The sequence below is a fragment of the Rutidosis leptorrhynchoides genome, chromosome 9 (genome assembly GCF_046630445.1).
Source record: "Rutidosis leptorrhynchoides isolate AG116_Rl617_1_P2 chromosome 9, CSIRO_AGI_Rlap_v1, whole genome shotgun sequence".
NCBI lineage: Eukaryota > Viridiplantae > Streptophyta > Magnoliopsida > Asterales > Asteraceae > Rutidosis > Rutidosis leptorrhynchoides.
Genome location: NC_092341.1, coordinates 226,036,375 through 226,053,048, shown reverse-complemented (window position 1 = coordinate 226,053,048; position 16,674 = coordinate 226,036,375).

Sequence of the window (16,674 nt, the reverse complement as noted above, 5' to 3'; positions counted from 1 at the left end):
TTTCTTGATATGTTCAGAAGTTAACCACAATGAAAGAGTTATGTAACATGGCACATGATGACGTTATAATCTATGAATCATGTCCCATTAGAAACTCAGCATGACTTACTATAATATAATCACGTTGATCAAGTGTCATTATATTATACTAACTCATGCATCAGTTCCCAACATTACTTCAATAACATTCATATTTTAAGCTCAAAAGTTTACGAAATATAGAAACTAACAGTTTCTATATGATGTAACACTGATAGCATGAAGAGATTAATGATTTCAGATAAGAATAGTTATGAAGATATCTTCAGAAATATGGAGGATATTTATAATGAAAAATAAGATAATATCTTTGAATATCTAATATCAAAGGATGATAGAAACTATTGTCTGCAAGGGTTTAGAGTAAGGAGCAAGATATTCACTAAAGACTTTAGCAGACATTGAATCATTTGGATTCTTTGAAGTCAAACTTATTCTTTAAGATTTTTCCACGGCTTTCTTCATAGTTTCGTATAATCTGCTTTTCGGTGCTAAATTTTCTATTGAATGTTTCCAATATAATGATACACAGGAAGCACGAAGAGGTATATAATCTCGGACGAGAATATTTATGAAAATATCCTCAGAAATATTGAAGATATTGATGATGATTTTTTTTTTTTTGGAATTTCTAAGTTCGATGGTTGATGGAGAAAGATTTTCCGCAAGATTTTAACATGACTTCGGAGCAAGATATTCTCTAAAGATTTCAACGGATCCAGAATTACCTGAATCCTTTGAATATAGGGTTTGGTCCTTGTATTTGTCCATGGTCTCCTTCATGGGTAGCTCAATCTATTTTTCAATACCCAATTTTCTATCGAGCGTTCCTAACACTCCTTTCTTTATCATCAAACTTTTGGCCGTTTAGACCACATATCATTTTTCTGTTTCCTCTGCATTTAATGCTATGATATCTGAATCACCGGTTATTAATTCGAGGTGGTTTCAGGAGAATTGTGTTTTAGATGATTAAACGTTGATGGTAACATGGTGGAATATGAAAGGTTCTCTGTTGACAATAAAAGAGCACGCGTATATATCAACGTTATAATAAGTTGTTTCGTACGAAAAGTCAAAGTTGTCTTGTTGGAGCTGTGACAAAATTGGCTATTTTGAAGAAGAACTGCAAAGTTATTTTGGTGATAATAACACTAAAGAAATTAGCACAGCTATGTGTTAAACGTTTACTCAGTTTCCGAGAGTTTTTCAAGTGCATAACTATATGCATCAACCTTTTCTTCCGTAGATGAAGTGCGGTTGGTTTATCCTATCGATTGAAGTGTTTTCAAGAATCATGAAAGGTTTGAACGCATATTGTATTTCTCAAGATACAAATGAGGTTTGAGATGAAATCAAGTGGCAACTTGAAGAATTGTTTAGTTTCATATGTTATAGTCAATATTTTAATTCATTTTAATTGTCCAATGTTATTAGTCTACAGTCGATAGTCCACAGTTGACAGTCCAATAATTCATTTTCATATATAATATTCGAATTAATTAATACGTATCGTGACCCGTGTACATGTCTCATACTCGATCACAACTCAAAGTATATATATTATTATAGAATCAACCTCAACCCTGTATAGTTAACTCCCGCATTACTGCATATAGAGTGTCTATGGTTATTCCAAATAATATATATATATGGGTCGATATGATATGTCAAAACCTTGTATACATGTCCCGATATTTAAAGTGCGTAAAATAAATACAGAAATTAAATGACGATAAATTAAATGCGTAAATTAAATAACAGAAATTAAATGACGATAAATAAAATTGCAAGAATGTAAATTGTGATAATTAAATCGCGATAAATAAAATGTAATCAGTTAGCTGGGAACAATTAATTAGGAACAGTTAGCGTGGATTCTTAACAAAATTTCTCATAGTTAATTTGTTTGTTTCTAACAAATTTTATTTTGTCAAATGTTTCCTTCATTATGCCACTTGATTTTTGATAAATCAAAATCCAAATATGAAATTAGATGAATATGATTATTCTGTGGTGAACGGATTTGTATATCGGTGGACGTATGTAGGATAGTAAATGACTGTTGAATTAGATTCAAAGAATGTACAGTGTAACTTATTAATGTGAAATCTAAATATTCCTCGGGTATTACCTACCCGTTAAAATATTTTCACCATTAACAGTTTGTACACAAGAATTTTTAATTACAATCTTTATGAAAATATATATACATATATATTTTCTTCAGATGTAATCATGGATTTAATGAGTCAATATGATATTAAACTCATTTGATTTACCGTTAGAACAAGAATATATAATCTCTAAAACATTAGAGATTACATAATCGCCATGTCGAACGAAGATAAATGATGTAGAATGATACGTAGAACGATAATTGTACTCAGGGTATAGAATGAGACGTCGAGGCATGGATTGTTGATGGTACTGGTGTTGTTATTGATGGTACTGTTGGTGCCGGTAATGTTGTTGAAGCTGATAATTTTTGCACCATATTCTCCAGATTGATTACTCGAGCGCGAAGTTCGTTGACTTCTTCTATTATTCTGGGATGATTGTCGGTCGGTACGAGCGGATGAATAAGGTTTAGAATTTTAGATAGAATACAATAGTGGTGAGATATTCGGGAAATGGGGGTGAAAATGGTGTTTCAGACTGGTTCGCCGGTAAGTGCTTCAGGTTCATTGCCAAGAGGTAAATTCGGTTTGTGGGTGGAAAGGATCGCCTTCCTCTCGTCTCCATCGGTTAAGTCGACTACGAACCCATCAGATGAATTGGGGATGATTGATTGGTTGATTCATTCTGGTGACGTTGCCTCCGGAGCTTAGGTGAACATCCATGTCGGAATAGCTGTCGGAATAACTATCAGATTAGCTATCGAAGTCTGAGGGACTCGAACTGGTTGAGGGATTCATATCGTACGATCAGATGAAGTATTTTCGATAAGAAACAGATTATAGGTTGTAGATTAGTACCCTGCAATACATAATTCACATATGCATATATAATAGTAAAATCCCATATGTTACGGAGGAATCTACGGAAGTTGTCAGACAAAGTCTACAGTACAAGATATGCTAAGATATGAATTAGCAGATACGCTAAGATACGAATTTTGTCTATACACTATTCATGCAATCATTGCAGTAAGATGTGTCTAGACTAAGAATGATAAGTAGGTAATTTCCTAAGGATGATAAATAGATGATTTCCGACAAAAAATGATAAGCAAAACTTTTGACTTGCAGACACGGTCGAAGTCCAGACCCACTAATGCATCCTAACGACTATCAGTTAGACTCACTAATGCAAGATCTGGTTCGCTAAGATCACCACTCTGATACCAACTGAAAGGACCCGTCCTAATCCATCCGGACGAAGTCCATATCGATTATAAATGATTCCTAATAGTTGATTACATCGCGAGGTACATGGCCTCTATATGATACATTTTACAAACATTGCATTCGTTTTTTTTAAAAGACAAATTTGCTTTACATCGAAAGTTGACGGCATGCATATCATTTCATAATATATCGAACTATAATTGACTTAATAATAATCTTGATGAACTCAATGACTCGAATGCAACGTCTTTTGAAATATGTCATGGATGACTCCAAGTAATATCTCTAATATGAGTAAATGCACAGCGGAAGATTTCTTTCGTACCTGAGAATAAACATGCTTTAAAGTGTCAACCAAAAGGTTGGTGAGTTCATTAGTTTACATAAATAATCATTTTCATCATTTTAATAGACCACAAGATTTCATATTTCCATTTCTCATAAACATACGTCCCATGCATAGAGACAAAAATATCATTCATATGGATTGAACACCTGGTAACCGACATTCACAATATACATATAAGAATATCCCCATCATTCCGGGATCCTCCTTCGGACATGATATAAATTTCGAAGTACTAAAGCATCCGGTACTTTGGATGGGGCTTGTTGGGCCCGATAGATCTATCTTTAGGATTCGCGTCAATTAGGGTGTCTGTTCCCTAATTCTTAGATTACCAGACTTAATAAAAAGGGCATATTCGATTCAATAATCCAACCATATAATGTGGTTTCGATTACTTGTGTCTATTTTGTAAAACAGTTATAAAAGTTGCGCATGTATTCTCAGCCCAAAAATGTAAAGGGTAAAAAGGTAAATGAAACTCACCATACTGTATTTTGTAGTAAAACTACATATAACATCATTGAACAAGTGACAATGCAGGGTTGGCCTCGGATTCACAAACCTATATCATTTGTATATTTATTAATACACATAATTGTAATCGAAAAAATTTATTTGTTATATTTTAATTTATATATAATATATATTTAACTTGTGTATATATTCAAAATGATTAAGATTTATGTAGTTATATATATCCATATTCATATACATAATTGTTTAGTATTATTTTAAAAATCAAAAATTTGTTATTTGTAAGTATTTATATAGATAATATTTATAGGTTTGGTATATATATAGTTATGTAAAATATTGATATAATTATAATATATATATAATAGATATATTTTATGTACAAAGTATTTATCTACTTAAAAGTTAGTTTTTGATAATACTAATGAATTACTATTGATAATACTGATAATAATGTAATTAATAATAATACTAATAATGATGTTGTTAATACTTAATGACGTTACTTAATCAAAATAATAATAATATTAATCATAGTCTTTATGTTAACATTATGATAATAATGATAATACATTTCTTAGTAGTTAATAAATGTAATAATAATAATAATAATAATAATAATAATAATAATAATAATAATAATAATAATAATAATAATAATAATAATAATAATAATAATAATAATAATAATAATAATAGTATTAACAACGTTGTTAGTTATAATTATAATTATAATAATAATAATGATATATGATAACTAATGATAATACTAGTAATAATAACAATAATACCAATAAAATTAAAACGATGCAAGTCTTAATTTTTAATGATCTAATACTAAACTTTATTATGCTCATAAAAGTAATAAGGATACTTCTAAATATTATAATTAATAACAATTATCATATTAATAATAAATACTAATAATAATAAGGCAATAATAATAACAATAATATTAATAATAAAAATAATAAAAATAAAGAAGGATAGACTACCTTAAGGTGTTTAAAAAAAAATAACAGCCCAGGTAGCCCAGGTAGAGACTCGAACCCAAGACCTCTTGAATACCCGTCAACAACTCAAACCATCACTCCAATTCATTTTATCTGATTTAATACCCATTTACATATATATAAACCAAATAACTATCTGACTGTTTCTTCTTCACCTTCTCAAAAACAAACGACCCGTTAACCATATCAAAAGTTTAGGATTTGAACCAAGACTTACCTACAGAGTGTAACCGATCAACAAATGTCTTTGGATCACTTGAGAAGTAAAAAATATATATATAAAGAAAAGGCTGCTTCTGCAGCTTACGGTGTTCTCAAAAAAAAAAATATGATTTCGATTTTTAAAAAGTTTTAGCCAAATGTTATAACACAATTTGTTTTTCAAATCAATCCTAGAAGCTATAAAAATCATCAATTGAATCAGAAACCTTAAAACAAACTTGAATTTCAACAAGAACAAAACTGTTGACTTTTTACTCAAGAACTTTGACTCATAAATTCGAGTTCGATAGGACGAATTGGAACCTGAGATTTTGGAGATAGTTTGAACGAAAGATTCCTAAGGTGACTGCATTTAAGAATATGGATAATTGGTTCGATTTGAATTTTTGGCTAAAAAGTGGAAACACAGAGGGTACGGTTTTTTTTTTTTTTTAGTTTAATCGATTTTTCTATTTTCTTTTCTATCATTTGCAGTTTACAATTCAGTATATAACAAATATGAAGATGTTAATTCAATGTTGGAGCAGTATACTTGGTTGTTTTGTAGTGAGACCAGTCGACACTTTTTTAATCAGTGAAGAAACAAATAAAAATCAGATAATGAAAGGAAACAGACTTTGTTTCTATTATAGATTTAATAAATATAAATATTAATAAATAATAGAAATATTAACCATGATACTAATTCAATAATATTGTTAATACTAACTAATAAGATTGATAACACTAATATTATTAATGATACAAATAACAAATTGTATTATTTTCTAATAATATTTATAATAATAATAATGATTTTAATGATAAGGGTAATTAATAATAATAATAATAATAGTAATCTTAGACAAAATTTTACTACACACTATAATATAATAATGTTATTAACAATGATAACAATAATATTAATAATAATAAAATCGTAACAATTTATATGTATCAACTTTCATGTCTATATATTATCTATTGAGAGTAATAGTATGATTAACACTTATTTTAGTATTTGTATTACTATTGATATTAGTATAACAACCATAGTTTTAATTTTGTAATTACATTTAACATCTTAATATTCTTCATTATAACTATACTATATATGATAACATATGTTAAATATTTATTTATACATTTAATACGTTATATAATATGTGGTTGTATATTAAATATGAAAATATAATTTTATTATATATACGTATATTTGTTTAATATATTATATTCTTTCATCATAAAAATAAATTTCGCCATATAATATTTATAACCTTTATATATATTCTAATATATCTAATATTACTTATGTATAGAATTCATATATATATATATATATATATATATATATATATATATATATATATATATATATATATATATATATATATATATATATATATATATTCATTTTAATAACAATTAATTATACTGTTTTACATTTTTAATTCCAATTGATTAAGTGTACTTTATTAATGTAAATTATTATATATTCACTTATTTTTATATTTATATATACATATCTAATTATTTACATATTTACTTATACACCATTGTTCATGAATCGTCGGGCATAGTCAAAGGTTAAATTGAATATATGAACATCATTCTAAAATTTTCTAGACTCAACATTACATACTTTGCTTATCGTGTCGGAAATATATAAAGATTAAGTTTAAATTTGGTTAGAAATTCCCGGGTCATCACATTCTGGTCCGGTAATTGTCTTTCTCCTACTTCAATCCAACAAATAGGAGATCTGCACTTTCTACCGTAAAGTGCTTCAAATGGCACTGCGTTGATGCTCGTATGATAGCTGTTATTGTATGAGAATTCTGCCAAGGGTAAGTGTCGATCCCAACTGATTCCAAAGTCAATCACGCATGCACATAACATGTCTTCTAATGTTTGTATTGTTCTTTCACTTTGACCATCTGTCTGTGGATGATAAGTGGTGCTCATATCTAATCGAGTTTCCAATGCTTTTTGTAATGACTGCAAAAAACGTGATGTGAATCGGGTGTCGCGATCAGATATGATGGAGATAGGTACACCATGTATGGAAACTACTTCCTTCAAATATTGGCGTGCTAATCTCTCCATACTGTCTGTCTCCTTTATTGGTAGAAAGTGAGCTGATTTAGTGAGGCGATCAACTATCACCCAAATAGTATCGTGACTACTCGCAGTCCTTGGTAATTTCGTAATGAAATCCATGGTTATTCTTTCCCATTTCCACCTAGTAATTTCTGATTATTGCAGTAATCCTGATGGCTTTTGGTGCTCAGCTTTGACCTTCGCATATGTCAAACATTTGCTTACATAAGTAGCAATTTCTGTCTTCATATTAGGCCTTCAATAGAACTTTTTGAGATCGTGGTACATTTTCCCATTTCCTGGGTGAATTGAGTACCTCGTTTTGTGTGCTTCATTCAGTACTAGTTGTCTTAGGTTACCATGTCTTGGTACCCATATCCTACCAACAAAATATAGGGTTCCATCAGCTTTTACTTCAAGCTGTTTTTCTAACCTTTTGCTCATTTTGCCTATTACGTTTTCTTCCTTTAAAGCTTCTAACTGTGCTGCTTGAATTTGCTTTGTAAGATCAATACGAATTGTAATGTTCAAAGCTCGAACCCTAAGAGGTTTTACTCTTTCTTTTCGACTTAGGGCATCAGCTACAACATTAGCCTTTCCGGGGTGGTAACGGATTTCACAATCGTAATCGTTCAATAACTCTACCCAGTGACGTTGCCTCATATTGAGTTGTTTTTGATCAAAAATATGCTGAAGACTCTTATGGTCGGTGTACACTGTACACTTGGTTCCATACAGATAGTGTCTCCATTTTTTGAGTCCAAAAACTACTGCTCCAAGTTCCAAATCATGCATCGTATAGTTCCTTTCGTGAACTTTTAGTTGTCGCGAGACGTATGCGATAACTTTTGTGCGTTGCATTAATACACATCCTAAACCTTGGCGCGAAGCATCACAATAGATCACGAAATCATCATTTCCTTCTGGTAATGACAAAATGGGTGCAGATGTTAATTTCTTCTTTAACAGTTGAAATGCGGATTCCTGTTCCGTGGACCAATCATACTTCTTTCCCTTTTGAGTCAACGCAGTTAAGGGTTTGGCGGTTTTAGAGAAATCTTGAATGAATATTCGGTAGTAACCAGCAAGACCTAAGAATTGGTGGATTTATGTTGGAGTCTTCGGTGTTTTCCATTTACTAATGGATTCGATCTTGGCAGGGTTAACTTTAATTCCATGTTTACTGACAACATGGCCCAAAAACTGTACTTCTTGTAACCAGAAATCACACTTCAAAAATTTTGCGTACAGTTCTTCTTTCTTGAGGATTTCTAGTACCAGTCTTAAGTGTTGCTCATGTTCTTCCTTGTTCTTTGAGTAAATCAATATGTCGTTGATAAAAACAATGACAAATTTGTCTAAATACGGTCTGCAGATGCGATTCATTAGATCCATGAATACTGCTGGATCATTAGTCAATCCAAAAGGCATGACTGAAAACTCATAGTGACCGTAGCGGGTTCTGAACGCGGTTTTAGGAACATCTTCTTCCTTCATTCTCAGCTGATGATATCCGGAGTGTAGATCAATCTTAGAATAAATACTTGATCCTTGCAATTGATCAAACAAATCATCGATCCTCGGTAATGGGTATCGATTCTTGATCGTTAATTTGTTTAATTCTCGATAATCTATGCACATTCTCATGGATCCATCCTTCTTCTTGACGAACAGAATAGGAGCACCCCAAGGTGAAAAACTGAGGCGAATAAATCCACGGTCCAATAATTCTTGTAACTGGTTTTGTAATTCTTGCATTTCTGAAGGTGCAAGTCTATATGGAGATCGGGCTACATGTGCTGCTCCTGGCACGAGATCAATCTGGAATTCTACACATCTGTGTGGAGGTAGCTCAGGTAGTTCTCCTGGAAATCCTTCGGGATATTCTCTCACAACCGACACGTCATCAATGCTTCTTTCTTCTGTATCGATCTTCTTCACGTGTGCCAGAATAGCATAACAACCTTTTCTTATAAGTTTCTGGGGCCTTCATACAGCTGATAAGGTTCAGCTTCGAGTTGCTCTTCTCCCAATTAATCATTAATGACGTTTCATCCTTACGGGGGATGCGGATCGCTTTCTCAACGCAAACAACTTCCGCTCTTGTTTTGGACATCCAGTCCATGCCAACGATTACGTCAAAACTTCCGTAATTCTACGGGTATCAAATCGATTTTGAAGGTTTCGCCAGCGCGATTTATTTCACAACCATGGCAAATTTTATCGGCTTTTATCAGTTTACCATTAGCTAATTCAATAGTATATTTATCGTCTAGAGGCAATGATGCACATTTCAGTTTAGAACTAAAGTCTTTACACATATAACTTCTATCAGCACCCGTATCAAATATAATAGAAGCTAGTTGATTATTAACGGTAAACGTACCCGTGACAAGATCAGGATTCTCACGTGCTTCACTGGCACTAACATTAAATGCCCTCCCACGTGTGAGTTCTTTGTTCTTCTCCTTATCAGGGCATTGATTTATAAAGTGACCAGGCTTCCCGCATCTAAAACATTTCTTGACATCGGTCGATTTTGTCTTTACTTCATAAACGGTGGCATAACAATCTTTCGCCACATGTCCTTTCTTGTTGCACTTATCACAGACCACCTGGCAATAGCCTGAATGATGGGTGTAACATCTTTTTGCAAAACGGATGGGGTCCCTTATAGTTTGGACTAGCAGTTGCCCCATCTTGTTTACCTTTAAAAGTCTCTCGCCTCTTCAGGTGAGTACTTTTGCCCTTATAGTCTTCCTATTTCCTCTTTCCTTCAGTTGTCTTGACTTCGGTAATTGGTGCCTTAATCGAACTCTCCGTGATCTGGTCCATGAGTTGGTGTGCCATTCTCATGGCTTCCTGCATCGTATTCGGTTTGGATGATGTAACATTTCCTTTGATATTGATTGACAAACCGTCAATATACATCTCTATCTTTCATTTATCGTTTGGCACTAATTCGGGACACAACAAGGCTAGTTTCATGAAACGCTTTTCATAGTTTTTGAGTTTCGCACCAACAACTTTCAGATTACGTAACTCAGATTCCATTTTTCTGATCTCATTTCTAGGACAGTACTCCTCGATAAGCATCTTTTTTAATTCTTCCCAAGAGATATCATATGCCGTATCTACTCCTTCCGCTTTAGCATAATTGTTCCACCAAGTAAGTGCACCGTTTTACAATGTGCACGAAGCATACTTTGACTTGTCTTCATCCGCACAATTACTGATTTTGAAAATGGACTCCATCTTTTCGAACCATCGGGTTAGACCAACTGGTCCCTTAGTTCCACTAAACGTCTGTGGTTTGCATGCTTGAAAGGTTTTGTATGAGCATCCATTTCGTGAGTTTGTATTCACAGCTGCTGCTTCGGCTGCTGCTTTTGCCGCCTCAGCTGCAGCAATTCTTTCATTAACATGTTTCTCGACTAGTTACTCAAACTCAGCATCCGACATTTGAGACATGTTTCTTCAATAAACACAACAGATATAATTAATCACGTAGAATACTATAGATGTAGCGAGTAATTAATGGTACATCATGGCATATTAATAATATGAACCCATTATTATAAAAGCTTTTTCTTCTTATTAGCGTTTTATAATTATTTCTAGGGTATTACCTACCCGTTAAAGTTCATACTTAATAGCTTAGTACAACAATTAACTACTACAATTCAAATAATATTCTATTATGAAAAACTAATGCATTATCATTTCACACTTTATTCTTCAATGCATTATGGTACAATTATACAATACCACTTATTCACATAAGTTTATTTTACATAAAACATATGTAGAATAAAGTAAAGCACACTAATTAATATTAAACAATGCGTGAAGTGATGTCGTAGCAGAAATGGTTTTTAAAAGCGGCGAGGTTTCTTGTTATCAGGTACTGGAATAACGCTTATTCGAGCGGTACGTTTATATTTTTGTCGGGGTTCTGAGGTACTTGATACCTCAATAGAGTTGGTAAGACAAAGATGACTAGGGGTAGCAACATTAGGATCAACAATTGCTTTATTAATTTTTGGATTCGGCAATTCTGGCTTGGTGACTACAGGTTCTTTTCCCTTGTTAACTTCTTTTTCAATAATCTCCTTTACTTCCTTCTCCTCCTCACTGATCTCACCTAATGAACTGTCCGAGTCATGTGTAGGAGAATATGTTCGGCCGGTGGTCATGATCCGATATCTACCAGGCGTAATCGGCACAACCCGCCCGTCGGCGGTGTATCTGGCCCAGTGTCCATGTTCGTTAAGAAATGGACGGCCCTCGTTTATTTCAAGGATCACGGTACCATCGAAATGATACTGTGGCTCCAGGAAACTAGGGCTGGGTGGTGCTGGGACCTCCTCTGGGTATACCGGGAGTTGAGATTCCCCGACTAACACAATTTCTTCTTTAATAGATATTGGAACACCCTTTTTAGTTGTGGAGAGAATAGATTCAGTGTCCGATTTCGAGTCGTACAAAATGATAGGATTAGAAGAAGTCATCTATCAATTAGATTAGAAGAAGTCATCTATCACATAATTGAAACAACAATTACGTTAGCATATAAATATATCACATATAGTGTTTTTGACAAAAATGATAAGCAAAAAAATGGATAAAAACAGATACGGTCATAGTCCAGACTCACTAATGCATCCTAACAATTACCAATTAAATATACTAATGCAAATTCTGGTTCCCTTTGACCTCAAGCTCTGATAACAACTGTAACGGCCCGTCAAAATCGCTATTGACGCGGCACGTTATTTATTGATTCCATAGTGAGGTTTTGACCTCTACATGATACGTTTTAATAAAAATATTGTATTCATTAAAATAAGTGACTTTCTAAACATAAAAAGTTATAAATATGTGGGCGATTACTTAAGTATAAGTAAATCCCCAGAAATACATAAGTCTTTATCCTACAGGTTGACATCACAGTCAAATTATTTATTATACAACGTAGTTTTGTTTCGAATGCAATAAACTTTATACAAAGCAAGAGACTCCATGCAGGCAACAAGCACATCACAGCGGAAGCAGCCTAAGGACCTGAGAATAAAACATGCTAAAAAGGTCAACACGAATATTGGTGAGTTATAAGTTTTACTGCTAGAGTAAGTATAATAATATGGACCACAAGATTTCATCAAAAGTTTATCAATTGATTCTACGTAACAGAGAACCCTGGTAACTAAACTTAACGCTATAATAATAATTACCCCTGTTGTTTTAATACACGCAAACCAAGGTGTCATAAACTCAAGTAATATACGTCTGTTAAAAGGATAGCGCTCTAGATCAGACGGGGATGTCAAGCCCTATGGATCTATATACAATTACTCGCGCCCACCCATCCACATCATATGTACTGGCAGTTACTAGTTACCAAAGCTAAGGGATTTTTGCTTTAAACTCAGTGTAGAATTAAGTATGTACTTGTGCCCATTGCGTATAAAATTAAGTGCATGTATTCTCATCCCAAAAATATTTGAAGCATTTAAAAACGGATATATAAACTCACGGTTCGATATTGAGATTCAATATTGTAGGAAAATTGCGTAGATGTAATGATGGTATACGACTGTATGGTTGGCCTTGAATTCAAGAACAATACCCCGAACAATACCCAATATTTCCTTAGTTTTAAACGGTTTGAAACCCCGAATTAAAAATACCCGAACATAACTTATTGTAATATATAACTTCTAAAATTTTGAAATTAATAAAAACTGATACAGAGTAATATGTATGTGTTAATGTTCGCAGATCATTATGCATATATATAGAATAGAGAGTGTATAGATGGAAATGGGACATGATATAATAATTCCAACCCGTGATAAGAGGAAAAAAATATGAAAAAATAAAAGTGAAACATTAGTCCCACTCATTTACATCATCCGTGACAATTGTTTGAACTTACCCTACCGACACTCTTGTTTCTGTGTGATTAAGTAAATAAATCATAAAGTAATAATATAATTATAATATATGTTGATATTAAAAACGTGCAGTATGTATCCAAAATTGATGGTGGTTGGCTTTTTATCTCAAACACTTGATATATATATATATATATATATATATATATATATATATATATATATATATATATATATATATATATATCTATTATGTATTGATAATTATAATATTAATAATAATAAAATATATTAATTAAGTCATGAGGTTGAAATAAAAATAAGAAAGGTGAAGATTGGGTGGTCTTTTGTTGGGTTAATCGGACAAAGAAATAAAGAAAGAACAGAAAGTGTAAGTAGTAACCACAAGTGGATAATGATATCTATTTAATCATATATGCATGTATTATGTATGTAATACTTCAGTGATTAAAAGAAACAAAAATATTGAGTGTAAGTTTGATTAATAATTCAATCACAACAATATCTCAAAACTTAAGCAATTAGCTACAGTGAGTCTTCAATCACTTTTGTGATAGACAATTTTAGAACGTACATATATATAATATATCATAATAATTATACTATATAATAATCAAATAAGTGGATACATGTAGTGGTTTTGGTTTTGATTGTAGACAATCAAATGAGGAGAAATGGACTAGTTTGTTTTGCTCGATCAATCAGTACCACAATCATTGGTTTAGTCTAGACATTTGTGTAGTGATGTCTTTTCTAATTTAATTTTATCTTATAAAATAATTGAATAGGTTAATAGATTTAATATGCATGAATATAATTATGGATATGTTACAACTGACTTTTTGACTTTCTCAAATACATCCAAAGTTTCATTTAAAACAATTAGTCACGGATGTTCAATATTATTTTACTCCCTTCGTATTATTATTATTAAGAATTAAGAATAATAATAATAATAATAATAATAATAATAATAATAATAATAATAATAATAATAATAATAATAATAATAATAATAATAATAATAATAATAATAATAATAATAATAATAATAATAATAATAATAATAATAATAATAATAATAATAATAATAATAATAATAATAATAATAATAATTTTTACTAACCTCTTAACTATGTTGCTATAATTTTAGAGTAATCAAGGCCCAATTACGAGTAGAGGTAGTTTGGTAATTGGATTTGGTAATTATACATTTCAACATCAATACTTCATATTATTTTCTTTATGAAAAAAAAATAAGAACCAAGAATTGAACGATTGGAATTGTAACTGGATTTAATATATATTCTATTCATCGTCTAAATTATTTTCAATATAGAGTAAAAAAATGTAAGTAAAATAAATTCCACTTATATATATATATATATATATATATATATATATATATATATATATATATATATATATATATATATATATATATATATATATATCTATTTACAAACAGTTGTTCGTGAATCGTCGGACAAACAGGGTGGTCAACCGTTATATAAAAACTCATTTTCAAAAGTTTTAGAACTTGCCAATATTCATTGCTTATGAAAATATTAAATCATATAGAGAATTGGTTTAAATAAGTCGAAATTTTTCGGGTCACTACATAAAACGCAGCGCAAAGGTATATTCTTCTCCTTCCGGACTTTTCAGGACTATTCCTACCCCTGCGCCTTCTGGACCACAAGCCCCTTCTGTGTGCATTTCCCATAGCTGTTCGGGCGGAGGTGGTATTTCTTTTGATTCATGCGAGATTTCGATATCCCCGGCTGTTTCAGCCAGATAATCTGCTAGGACTTGCCCTTTTACCACACTTCTTGGTGAGAAGCTTATCTCGTGCTCACCTAATTCAATATCCCATTAGGCCATGCGACCAGAATTTTCTGGTTTGTATAGCACCTGCTCAACAATTATCAGCGAATATAAATTTGTGAGAATTTTTCAAGCAATTTTAAATTTTTGACAAAGCTTTGTTTTTTGTCATACCTGCTTTATTGGTTGGTCTGTTAGGACCACTATTAGATGCGCTTGGAAATATCTCCTTAAGTGTCTAGCCGTATGCACGAGTGCATAAACTAGTTTTTCGATCGCATGGTAATTTAATTCGCTTCATGTTAGAGCTTTACTAACAAAATATACAGACATTTGTACCTGTTCGCACAACATGATACATATAATTTTAAATGTCTATTAATTAAAAAGTAACTATATTCTAGTTTATAGTGCATACCTGCCCCCTGTTCGCTATCAATACTGAACTTATCACTTCTTTTGATGCTGCTAGGTAAAGTATCAGCGTCTCTCCCGCAATCGGCGCAGTAATCGTCGGCAACTCCTTTAACAGCTTTTTCATTTCTTGAAATGACACTTCTGCTTCTTCTGTCCACTTGAAATCCGTCTTCTTTAAGCAATTTTTTAATGTCCCGAAAAAGAGGAGCGATTGCTCTGCGAATTTTGATAAGAATCTGGTTAACGCGGCCAATTTACCCGTTAAACTTTGCACCTCGTTTTTATTTCTGGGTGATGGCATATTCTCGATGGCCTCTATTTTCTTTGGATTTGCGCATATCCCACGCTCAGTGATTATATGATCGAGAAACTTTCCTTCCTCTTCTCCAAAACTACACTTCGACGGATTGAGCTTCATGTTTATCTTTCTCAACGATGCAAACATTTCTAATATATCTTCCAAAAACCTTGCTCTGTTATGCTTTTTATCACCAAATCATAGACATATACTTTTAAATTTCTGCCAATTTGACTTTTAAAAGCCTCATCTATTACGCGTTGGTATGTTGCTCCGGCATTCTTTAAACTAAACGGCATCTTAGTATAACAATATATGCCCTGACTTGTGTGAAAGGCAGTTTTATCCTCATCATCTGCTTCCATTTGTATCTGATGGTATCCTGTGTATGCATCCAGAAAACATTTATACCGGAAGCCGGCTAGCGACTCAACTTTCCAATCTATTTCTGGTAGAGGATAATTATCTTTGGGGCATACTTTGTTGATATCTGTGAAGTCGACACACATGCGCCAAGACCCATCAGGCTTTTTCACCAGTACCGTGTTTGCCACCCACGTCTGGTACCTCACTTCTCATAATATATTTGCTTTGACCAACTTGTCAACTTCTACCTTCAACCATTCGCTTCTTTCCAGTGCCATACCGCGTTTCTTTTAGCGTACCGGTGTCAGAATTGGGTTCGCAT